Genomic DNA, 10916 nt, shown 5'->3' with positions numbered 1-10916 from the left:
CTTCTTTCTGTTCCAGGTTCCGAGCCATCAGGGGGGTTCGCAAGTTGAACGTGGTGAAACTGGAATGCCCGTGGGGCCAGCGTCAAACCAGGTAATGCAGGCTGGGGCCCCTCACAAAGGGAATAATTGACGGGATGTTTAAATAACTGATCCGTGGAAGATGATGTTCGGGAAGTCAGCGACGGGGAACGGCTCCTGGAAACGCCGCGACGTAATTAGACAAGCGTCGAATCGAACGGGCTGGGCCGACGTGTTGAGCTCCAGGGACGTTGTTCCTGCCTGAGGAGAGAATACCTAGCCGCTAATTAACGGGGTATCTCGGGGCCACGCTGATTCGACAGGTGAGCCGTGCTCGCGTTTGATCGTTGCCCTGCTAGTTTTTCGAGGGGAAATTGGTCGGGTAACGGGCGCGGGGGTCGCAGGCGTACGCGTCGATGAACCAGATAAGTGTCTGGATACCGGGTGACCCGAAAGTAACCCATCAATTTGAATAATTACACTAAGAAAGGGTGACAGATGTAATTCGTTCGAGGTCTGTGGACTTCAGAAACTGTCGCGCGTGCTATGCGTTAGCGATGACGGTTCTGATAATGATTATATACAGGGTGTGTCTCAGAAATAAGTGCCCCCGCATCAGTAGACCTAGAAATGTAAGCTGACTTTCTGATACAAGGTTTGCGAACGTCCTCAGAAGCCGATCGCTGTTAACAACGACTATGTCCGTAATCGGATCAGAGCAAGCATCGATTACACTGGGGACTAATTAAACTTCCGAACACGGATTTGATTAAATTGGGCCACGAGCAACCGCGTCCAATTAATTTTAAGACGGCAATGTTTCCGTCCGATGTTTCCCGGAATGCGATACCACGAGATCCGATTATTAAGACGCCGCCTCCTACGAAACACAGTCACGAACAACGCTAACCCACGTCCCCCGAAAAGTCTCGGTACGCAACGCTATAAGACGCGCAGCCTCGGGTGCATTCAAAGTGCAGCGAATCCGAAAGCTGAATTATTTCAACGGGGAGAGTTTGCTCGCAATTAAACTCGGCGCAACGTCGCGACGGTGTCGGGCTGCATCCTCGAGATACCATTTTAGCTTCCTGGGGAAATTCAAAGCAAACACAAACCCTCGAAGCATCAGCCGGTAACTTGGAATTTCAGCTGGGAAACGCGCGAGAAAAATGCGCTTCCGGTGACAAGTCTCGTAAAGGTCTGGGAAAAGACTGCAACCGCGAAAATGAGGGATGAGGGTGCGAAGGGCCACCCTCTCTGACTTTGTTGAAACTTACGTGGGGTGTGAAATGCGGAAAAATATTCGACACGTGTTTTTTCTTTTCGGCTTTTGCTCGCGTTTAAGGAGTGAGAGCAACACTTCATGTAGAGGGTGGAAATTGTATCGTGTGTGGGAGTATCTCGGAAACTATTGGTCCCAGAGAAAAGGTACTCAGACAAAATATGTGCATCTTTTAGCATCGATTGCCCCTGTCTAAGTAGATTTTTGAAAATTTCGTTTGTTTAAAAAATATCTTGAAAAATGTCCATTTTTCTTGGGGTTTCTTGGATTGTGTTGACCCCATGTCAATAGGGGGAGTTCCGATTTCAATGAATCTCATGTATGTTGTAAAACACGCAAAAATATTTGACCCGTGTTTTTTCTTTTCGAGTTTTGCTCGCGTTGAAGGGGTGAGAGCAACACTTCATGTAGAGGGTGGAAATTGTATCGTGTGTGGGAGTATCTCGGAAACTATTGGTCCTAGAGAACAGGTACTCAGACAAAACATGTGCATCTTTTAGCATCAATTGCCCCTGTCTAAGTAGATTTTTGAAAATTTCGTTTGTTTAAAAAATATCTTGAAAAATGTCCATTTTTCTTGGGGTTTCTTGGATTGTGTTGACCCCATGTCAGTGGGGGGAGTTCCGTTTTCAATGAATCTCATATATCTTGAAAAACACGCAAAAATATTCGACCCGTGTTTTTTCTTAGCGACCGTCATTCACGTTTAAGGGTCCCTCGAAGGTAGGGGTAGAAAATGTATTTGAGTGGCTGCGTTGGAAACTATTGGTCCCAGAGAAAATCTTCAGAGACAAATGTCGTGCGTCTTTTAGCACTGATTGGCCAAGTATAATTAGATTAAAAAAAAAATAATTTGTTTAAAATACGTCAATTTTTCCGAACTTTCTTCTATTGTGTGGGTCCTACGGCCAGAAGATGGTACCATCTTTTGTTCGGAAACTTTGATCTTATTGCGATCTCGATCAATCGGATTATTTATAAGGGAATTAGGAGATTGCAATCAGCGGGATTGCGGTCCAATCAGGCTGGCCGGATCAGTATTCTCTCCTCTCTCTCTCTCTCCGCGAGAGGACTCTCTGTCCTGGCGCAGGGAAAACTTTCTCCGATTTGAATACCGTGGGCTCTCTCGAATGGAAGAGGGCCGGATCGCGACGCGACGGTTCCATTTGCGACTCCTGCCGGAATCTCCGGTGAAATAGGACAATCGATTGCCCGTTGGGGGGTGGTCCGGGGGGCACGGAGGGCAAGGACAGCTCTTTTTTTATAGGTCAGAATTCCGAAGCATTGCCGCGTGTGTGGATATGCCGGAACGTAAACGAGACCCGAAGGCGAACGCGTGAAAATACCGAATCCGCCATCTCCGGAAGTTTAATTTCCCCGTTGGTCGATCGCTAAATCACGCGTTCGACGTCGAACTCTTTGTTTCAGACCGCGTGGGTGACCCTCGACGACCACGTGGCCTAAGCCGGCTCCTTTCTACGCAGGCCGATGCAACGTAACTTTGCTGTCACTTGGAATTTTCGGGCTACCGGTTGTTTTAGACACCCGGTACATGGTCAGTAAAAATTCTCGAATCGTTCCTTAATTTGTTTAGCTCGGTATTCAAATAAGAAACGCCAATATAGGAACAAAATTGTTTTCTTTTTTTTAATTAAACAATTCTTTGAAAAATTATTGGCAAAAAAAAAATAAACTCTGCGAATTTTCAAGGTCATCGGCTTTGTTTTAGATTGAACGATTAAATCGTAACACTGAAATTAATGAGAAGAACAGATTAAATTGTGTACGATAGTTGACTTTCAAACGACCTTCAGGAAAATTATTCTCCTACGATTGTAGTGTTGGCGTATCCAAGTAGCAATATAAATAATTTCACGAAGAACCTTTAACGAAGGCTCCCATCGCTCGCGAAAGTCGTACTAAGCTCTTTACAACAACGGTTAATTAGTTTAGGGGCTGTTTTAATTTCGACATTGCAGAGTCTTAACAGCGACTCGACGTTTACTTTCACAAAGTTGGCGTTCGAGAGCCCGTTCCTCGGAACAGAGACGTTTAATCGATATTAACGTCCGAATATCTACTAAACTAACTGCTGGTCATGAATAGCCCAACAACCTTTTTATAGAAAATTAATTAACACCTAAACAAAGAACAACTCCTCTGGAAAGTAAAAACCGATCTATCCGTTGATTTAAATAAAATGATTTATTTCCTAGTTGCAGGGTCACTTCGAGGTCAGCATATTTAACTCATTAAAATCTCCTTTTAAAATATCCAGGTTTAATTTTATGGCCTCAAGGTCAACTCAAGGTCAACATATGGAACTCATTGAAATCGCACTTAAAAATCTCAGGGTCACCTTGATATTTCAGAAAATACAAGACACAGAAACATATAGACTTTTTTTAATTCAAGGTCAATTCAAGGTCACTCTAGTATCTTGGATAGTACAAGTCATGGACTTGTAAAAATTTTATTGGTAGTGTCTGTTGATTCACCCTGTGTGCCGGCTGTAGAACAATAGAGGTCTCAAAAAAAAAAACACTTCCTTCATTAAATTCGCCGTTCACCCGTGGCTCAGCCAATCGCATTATCGGCGTCAAAGTACCGGTCGCGTGTTCGATTGCCATTGCGCAGTTTCGCCGGAAGTTTCCGCGATTCGTTAAACTGCGGGCCGGGGGTATCCGTCACCATGCCACAAAGCTGCTGCGAGAACTTTCTCGATGAGGGACCCTAATGAATTTTGTTCCACGGCGAAATTAGAGCTCGTCTTGGGTGGACGCGAATATTCGCCGGAAACTCCGAAAACCGTTATCGAGCGCGCGCGCACACTATGCTCCCACGAAAATCCGCGCGAATTAACCACCTCTCGTGATTCAACAAATCGGGAAAAACATGAAGATGTCGAGCACGAATGTCCGGGGAAAAAGAATTTTCCACTTGAAATCATTTGATTTTCACTTCTGCAGTTTTCGCAATTTTTTTGAGGTTATGGTAATGCGTAGCGTGTTCGAACGAAAATTGGCTGAGTCTACGAGAGAAACTGAATCGGAAACGTGGTATGGAAATTTTTCGCACGACGCCTCGTTTCCGAGATAATTTAGTTTGAAGATCGGCACGGCACGCATGCTAATGAACGGCAGCCACGTCTGGTCATAACTCACCGTTTCTACTTATTGCGACTGCTGATGCTCGGGGAATATTCAGACTCGATTTTCTCCGAAACGGAGACCTGTACGGGAAAATTGTGTAGCACGTTTTCGATGCAGTTTTTCGTGCGGAATCCGATAACATCGCCAATTTGTCGCTAATCTGCTTGTATACCGGGTGGGACGCGAAAGAAACGAACATCTGAACGATTTGCCTACTAAAAATAGACAAAACAAAATTTGTACTAATCAACCAAACGACATTCAATTTCAAGGTTATTCGAAGGTCGTTTGTATATTTTTTTAATAGCACCGAGTAGATGTGAACGATTGTAGAGTGTTCGGAGCAAACAAAGGAATATAAAATGGCAAGTGCTTAATTCGGGGGTGAACGGTCGGTGATTATAATTATTTCAAGAGTGGATGTAGATGAAGAGAGTGTCCCGGGATCGATGAAGAGCCGGCGGCAGTAGGCTATGTTGCCTTTTTTTGTAGCAGCCCGTGCGCAATGACACAAAGCATCGACCCCTAATTGCAAAAGGATAACTTTCAACGGTTCGAGCTTTTATGCACGGTAGCCGAGCATCCGTGGAATGCGCCATAGAAACAATATCCAAGATCGGACGGCGGAAAAGCGACTGGAAAATGAAAGCCGCGACGCAAAGGTTTCAATTCTTACTCGAGCGACGTTCGGTGGGACACAATCGTCTCGTTATTCCGCGGTTTTCCATTTTTCTCCCCCCTCCCCCTCCTTTTCTCATTTCCTAAGAAAAGGGACATCGGAGAACCGCTCGGGGACAGAGAAACGCTAGAGTGTATGCCGGGTGCCTCGAAAAAAATATAACAGCTGAAATGCCTACCCATTTGTTGTTGTGTAAAAAAATTAAAAGTTTCTCGGGGTTAGAAAGTTCTATAACTGTCATTACACATGCGAAATAGTGAAATCACATTTTTCCAGATTTATTATTTTATGAAATTTCATAGCCAAGGGTGTATGTTTGCACGACACCCAGTGTATTTTATTAGACATTCTTGTAGAGCGTAAAAAGACGAATCCAATGACTACCTTGATCATGCCTCTCTGATCATTCAGTCCAGAGATATTCGTGTCTGAAAGTGTTAAAAAATTACCTTTCAGACACGAATTACTAGAGATTAAGTGATCGGAAAGGTGTGTTTATGGTAGTCGTTGGATTCGTCTTTTCGTGTTCTACAAGAGTATCGAAGAAAATATATAGGGTGTCGTACAAAAACACACCGACGTTCTTGAAATTTCGCAAAAGGATGATTCTGAAGAAAAATTCTATCTGTGCAACGTTTGTCGTGCAACATTTTTTCCATTCGTGACTGAGACACCCCGTGGAAATAGGTCAAGCCGAGGATCAGCCATGTGTACTCCTCGCAACGTCGGTTCTGACAACAAGTCAGTTTTCCGGTGAATTTCGTCCACATCCTTCGGTAATATATATCGAATCCAGTTGCAGGTATTATCCTGCCTGAAAGGACATCCTACATTTATAAATTCAATTTGTGAAGGGGAGAAAATGAAATAGCGGAGGACGGTTTTTTTCATCTTTTGTTAATTTTCCAGGATTGAACAAGGTAACTAGCGTTCGTTGCACCTGTCCACGACCTGGTACAGTTCCGAGCCACTTTTGCAACACCTCGCGATTCCCACGGGGCTTTTACCCCCCACCTGTTCTCGCCATTTATTTATCAACTGGTTCATGAAATCGACAAACAGAAGGGAATACTTCTGCGGGGATTAAAACGAGATTCTGGCCGACGAAGAAGACCAGGAAATGAAATTTCTGAACCTTTGGCCCAAAGGTAGCCGACTGGCAATCGAGGGCGTAGGTAGTCGCAGCGATAATGCGCTCTCGTTGGGAACAACGTGGCGGAAACGTGTTTATGCACGCGAAAAGACGAAACTAATGCCTCAAAGCGAGCGAAATTGTACCTAGTTACGATGGAAGACCCGCCTAATCGTGCATCACACACAGTTTTCAAATAGCCATTTCGGATTTGCTCGAACAACATTATTTCAGTTGTCTCCGATTCCTGTTGAAAATGTTTTAAGTGTCAAATCGTTACTTTCTGGACAATTTTACAAATTGAAAAATTTACAGAATTTACCAATTTTTAGCAAAAAATTAGTATCGCATAGATTGGAGGGATTTTTAGGGGAGAATGTTTAATAATTAATAGCGGGTGGCTTATCTTTCGAATCTGATGAACAGGCTCGCCGAATTCGTTCCTTATCTCCAGCAATTTTTCCCCTCCACTGCGAAATTGAATGGCGGTCTTGAAAGCCAATGAGGAAAGGCGATCCTGTCAGCGAAACTGGCATCAAATTTTGTCCGTGTAGGAACGCGACCAGTGCTGATGCATATCCCTGCGTTCTGGCGACGATCCAGCCGCCATTTTCCCTTTTCAGTATGTTTGTCAATCGCGAGCCTGGCCAGACGTTTGTTGATAATCTGCGAATTTCGTTGGACCCTGGTTTGGGGCTATGTTTGAGCAAGTTCAGTCAGTCGTGACTTCAATCTGTGCAGCAAAGTGTGATGTGTGTGGATCAAACAATGCTTCTGTGACCAATCGTTGAGATTTGATCGCGTTGGATTATGTTTGTGATAGTTGGAAATGGTTTGCCGACGATTGAAATATTTTTCTGACGTGGGAACTGTTTCCTAGCACCCCTGAGCATGGGTGCAGCAAAGTATGCCCAAACAATGCTTTAATGAGTGAGGTTTGATCATGTTTGCGCTGGTTTTGCAATGGTTTGTTGATGAGGGAACTATTTTCTAGCACTTTTGGGCACGGTTCAGGTAAAACTATCACGATTTTGTTGCAAATATGGTGAATTTGGATTTAAGAATATTAGTTTGAGATTGTTTGACATGGTTGGAGCAAGTTTGAAGCTCCCCCGGGATTTTAAAACGACATTTCCTCGGATCCACATTCTTTAGAACTTGCACAAAACCCTAACTGTTACATGGCTCGGAAAAGTCGGGATGGATCAGATTAATTATTTCCATTCAGAGGTCCGCTGCTGCTCTTTGTCCTCTAGATGGTTCGACGTCCACGGTCAGCGCAGGACACTGACAAATTTATGATTTATTCGCGCACGACTGCGTTCATTCTCTTCCTCCAGGGATCGTCCCTTTTGCCACGGGCCGATCGATTTTCAATTCTTCCTGGTTTCCCTCGGGTTCCAACGGGAGGCCCTCGTTCAGGTGACACACGGGACAAAAGAAGCTGCCGAATTCGTCCGATTCTTCTGAACGGGAAATCCTGTGGGCACAAAACACTGACCTACAGTTGCCACCTGGATCCCGGGACTTCTCGCCTCCCCTCTCCACCGTTGCTTTCAAATGGTAATGAACGCCTGTGGTAGATGTCGATGCACATCTTCGTTGCGTCTGAATCGATTCCCTCTGTCTCACCCGATAAGCATCGAAAAGCTCAATCTGATCGGACAAAATTCCACTTCGGTTCCAAGGAAACATTGAATCTCTTAGGCTCGGTGTTTCGAACTTCAAACGGGGTCGGACAGGTTCAAACTGATCCTCTTCGACATTCGAACGTCACATTTACACAAATATCTTACCGATTACTAAGTAACCAGCCCTAGAAAACAGTTCTCATATCAGAGAGACGGGACAATCGTTGACAAACCATCATCAACCAGCACAAACATGAGAGAACACGTTCTCAACGTGTGGTTACTGGAACGTAATTCGACACACGTGCATAAACCTCTGCCGCGAAGAGCGAAGTCTATTGATTACAAACGAACAAACCTGTTCAAACACTGCCTCAAACCAACATCAACCAGCACAAACATGAGAGAACACGTTCTTAATGCCTGGTCACTGGAACAAGGTTCGACACACGTGCATAAACCTCTGTCGCGAAGAGCGAAGACTATTGATTACAAACGAACAAACCTGTTCAAACACTGCCTCAAACCAACATCAACCAGCACAAACATGAGAGAACACGTTCTTAATGTGTGGTCACTGGAACACAGTTCGACACAGGTGCATAAACCTCTGCCGGGAAGAGCGAAGTCCTTCGGTTAGAAACGAACAAACCTGTTCAAACAGTACCTCAAACCATCATCCAACATGATCTGCGAGCATGTAGCTAGACTCACGACAGACAAACATGCTGAAAAAGAGAAATTGAATCGTCACCAGAACGTGGGAATATGCAGCATACAAGCCTTCAAACCATTTTCAACATCTTCAAACCATTTTCAACATCCTCAAACCAATTTCAACATCTTCAAATCATTTTCAACATCCTCAAACCAATTTCAACATCTTAAAACCATTTTAAACAGCCTCAAACCAATTTCAACATCTTCAAACCACTTCCAACATCTTCAAACCACTTCCAACATCTTCAAACCACTCCAAACCGAATGTGGAATCTATGAACGTTCTTCGGACGTGACCCAGGGCGATCAAACGCGCCGAAAAGGGAATATGAGGGCCGCGAGCTCCGAAATAAGCCGAACAGAGTTAAATCAACAGGGAGCGTTTTCATCAGTGGAAATCTCCCGCAGCCGAAACCCGCATCACGGTTTTCTGATCCGCCGGGAACCAATATCCAATGTCGAAGTGTATGCAACGGTTGGGGTTCGCGGCGCTCGTTAGCCGGCTGTTGCCGGGTTCTCGCCGGAAAATCTGCGAAAAACAACGCCGTGAATTTTGCGCGCGGTCTCCATCTCGTCCCCGGAGTCATTAACGTCACGACTCCTACGGTCGTTGTTCCTCTTTTTCTATTTTCTTTTTCTGTCCCTCTTTTTCGCCGATTTTTCTTCGTCACGGTCGCGTAGGCAATCTCGACGGGGATCCGACGCCCTAATCACGTGCTCGCGAATCCGGAAGACACACTGGTCACGTCGCGCCGTTTCCACATGCAAATTCCGCAGGCCATTCGTTCCGCTGGAAAACCGCTCGCGCAAATACTCGCGCCGGCATGACTCCGCCCGGCAACGTATGAATAAATAAGTTCCGCCACGCCGCCGCGGGCCTCGAGCCGGCCATTTCCGCGAGACTGCGAGAGCCCCTTTGATTCTCGCCGCTCGACACCAAATGCTCCGACGAAAATTCCAAAAATTCCCCCGCGCGCGCGCGCGCGCTAATGAGACCATTCCGCTCTAATTTTGCTGTTGAATGAGCCGAGAAACGATATTTTGTAGATTCAGATAGACCTTCGAAAACACCCGCGAGAATCAGTGAAAAGAGTGGTGGGGGCAAATTTTGGTTTTCCAATTTTCTGATTTGTGAGATTGAATTTTGAGTTTTCGCACATTTTTTTTTTTGTTTTTCATCTTTTCACTGTTTTCAATTTTGTGGGGGAGTGGTGGGGGGATAGAAATACGTGATCGAATCTATGTCAAAGGGATGATGCGATTGCGGGGTCCATCGCCGAAAACTCTGGCGAAACAAGTTTCAACTCCACTGGGAATCTGTTTGCAGGTTTCTGCGACCGCGTTAGGTAGGTGGAAGTTTGCTAATAAAAATTTTGACCCCCGTCGGAGTCTTCGTGCACGCTATCGATTTATCGTGATGCGAACGTCGAAGCCTCACAAAATACTCATTGCGAGTTGTTAATGTGGTTCATTTATTTCTCTTAACTCTCGCCTAAGTCTTTTTTTGCAATAACTCTGACGCAGAGAGACTTTTTAATACGGCTTTTTAATTATCTGCAAAGTTGATTCAATATGTGTACAAATTGTAATTAACCTTTCTTTGATTAATGTACGCAGATTGCGCGTGGGTTGTTCGATATAAATGTAACAGAACAGTTTTAGCAGTGGAAAAGCCGAGAATTAATCAAATAATTTTTTCCAAGAGGCTTCCCGAGGCCACAGTAGAGAAACCCGAAACGGATCGGACACGTTTGACTCCCACCCACTCGTCCCGATGTAACGAAACAGGATCAGACACTGTTCATCATTTCGTGAAGTATTCCTAAACAGAGAAAGTCGAGAAAAGGTCAGGCGACCATTGAATCCGCAAGTCTTGTAAGTAGAAATGCGTGTTAAAGGTCAGACGCCGTTCGACAGCCTACGATTTTACCACTGAATAACGTAATCAATGAAATGTCAAATCCAACTTGTCCTGTAATAGTCTACGCACTGTTGAGATTGAATGGTATAATAAATTACGGTGAAGCACTTTCCGCCTCTAAGTAGAAAAATCAACGATATCTCGGACAAAATGCAACTCTCAAAGGAACCGTCACACCTTGAGGTAGAAAAGCTAACCAAACGCTACACTAATCGCCACAGGTTTGCTTCTACGTAGAAAAATCAATGATATGTCAGCCAGAACACATTTCTCGAAGGAATTTCACTTCCAAGTAGAACAATCAACGAAATATCAGACGAAATGCATTTCTCGATAAAACCAACAACTTTTTCTTTAAACTTTCAAAGTTTAACTAAATGA

The sequence above is a fragment of the Halictus rubicundus genome, chromosome 11, assembly GCF_050948215.1.
Source record: "Halictus rubicundus isolate RS-2024b chromosome 11, iyHalRubi1_principal, whole genome shotgun sequence".
NCBI lineage: Eukaryota > Metazoa > Arthropoda > Insecta > Hymenoptera > Halictidae > Halictus > Halictus rubicundus.
Note: the sequence above shows the minus strand (reverse complement) of the source record.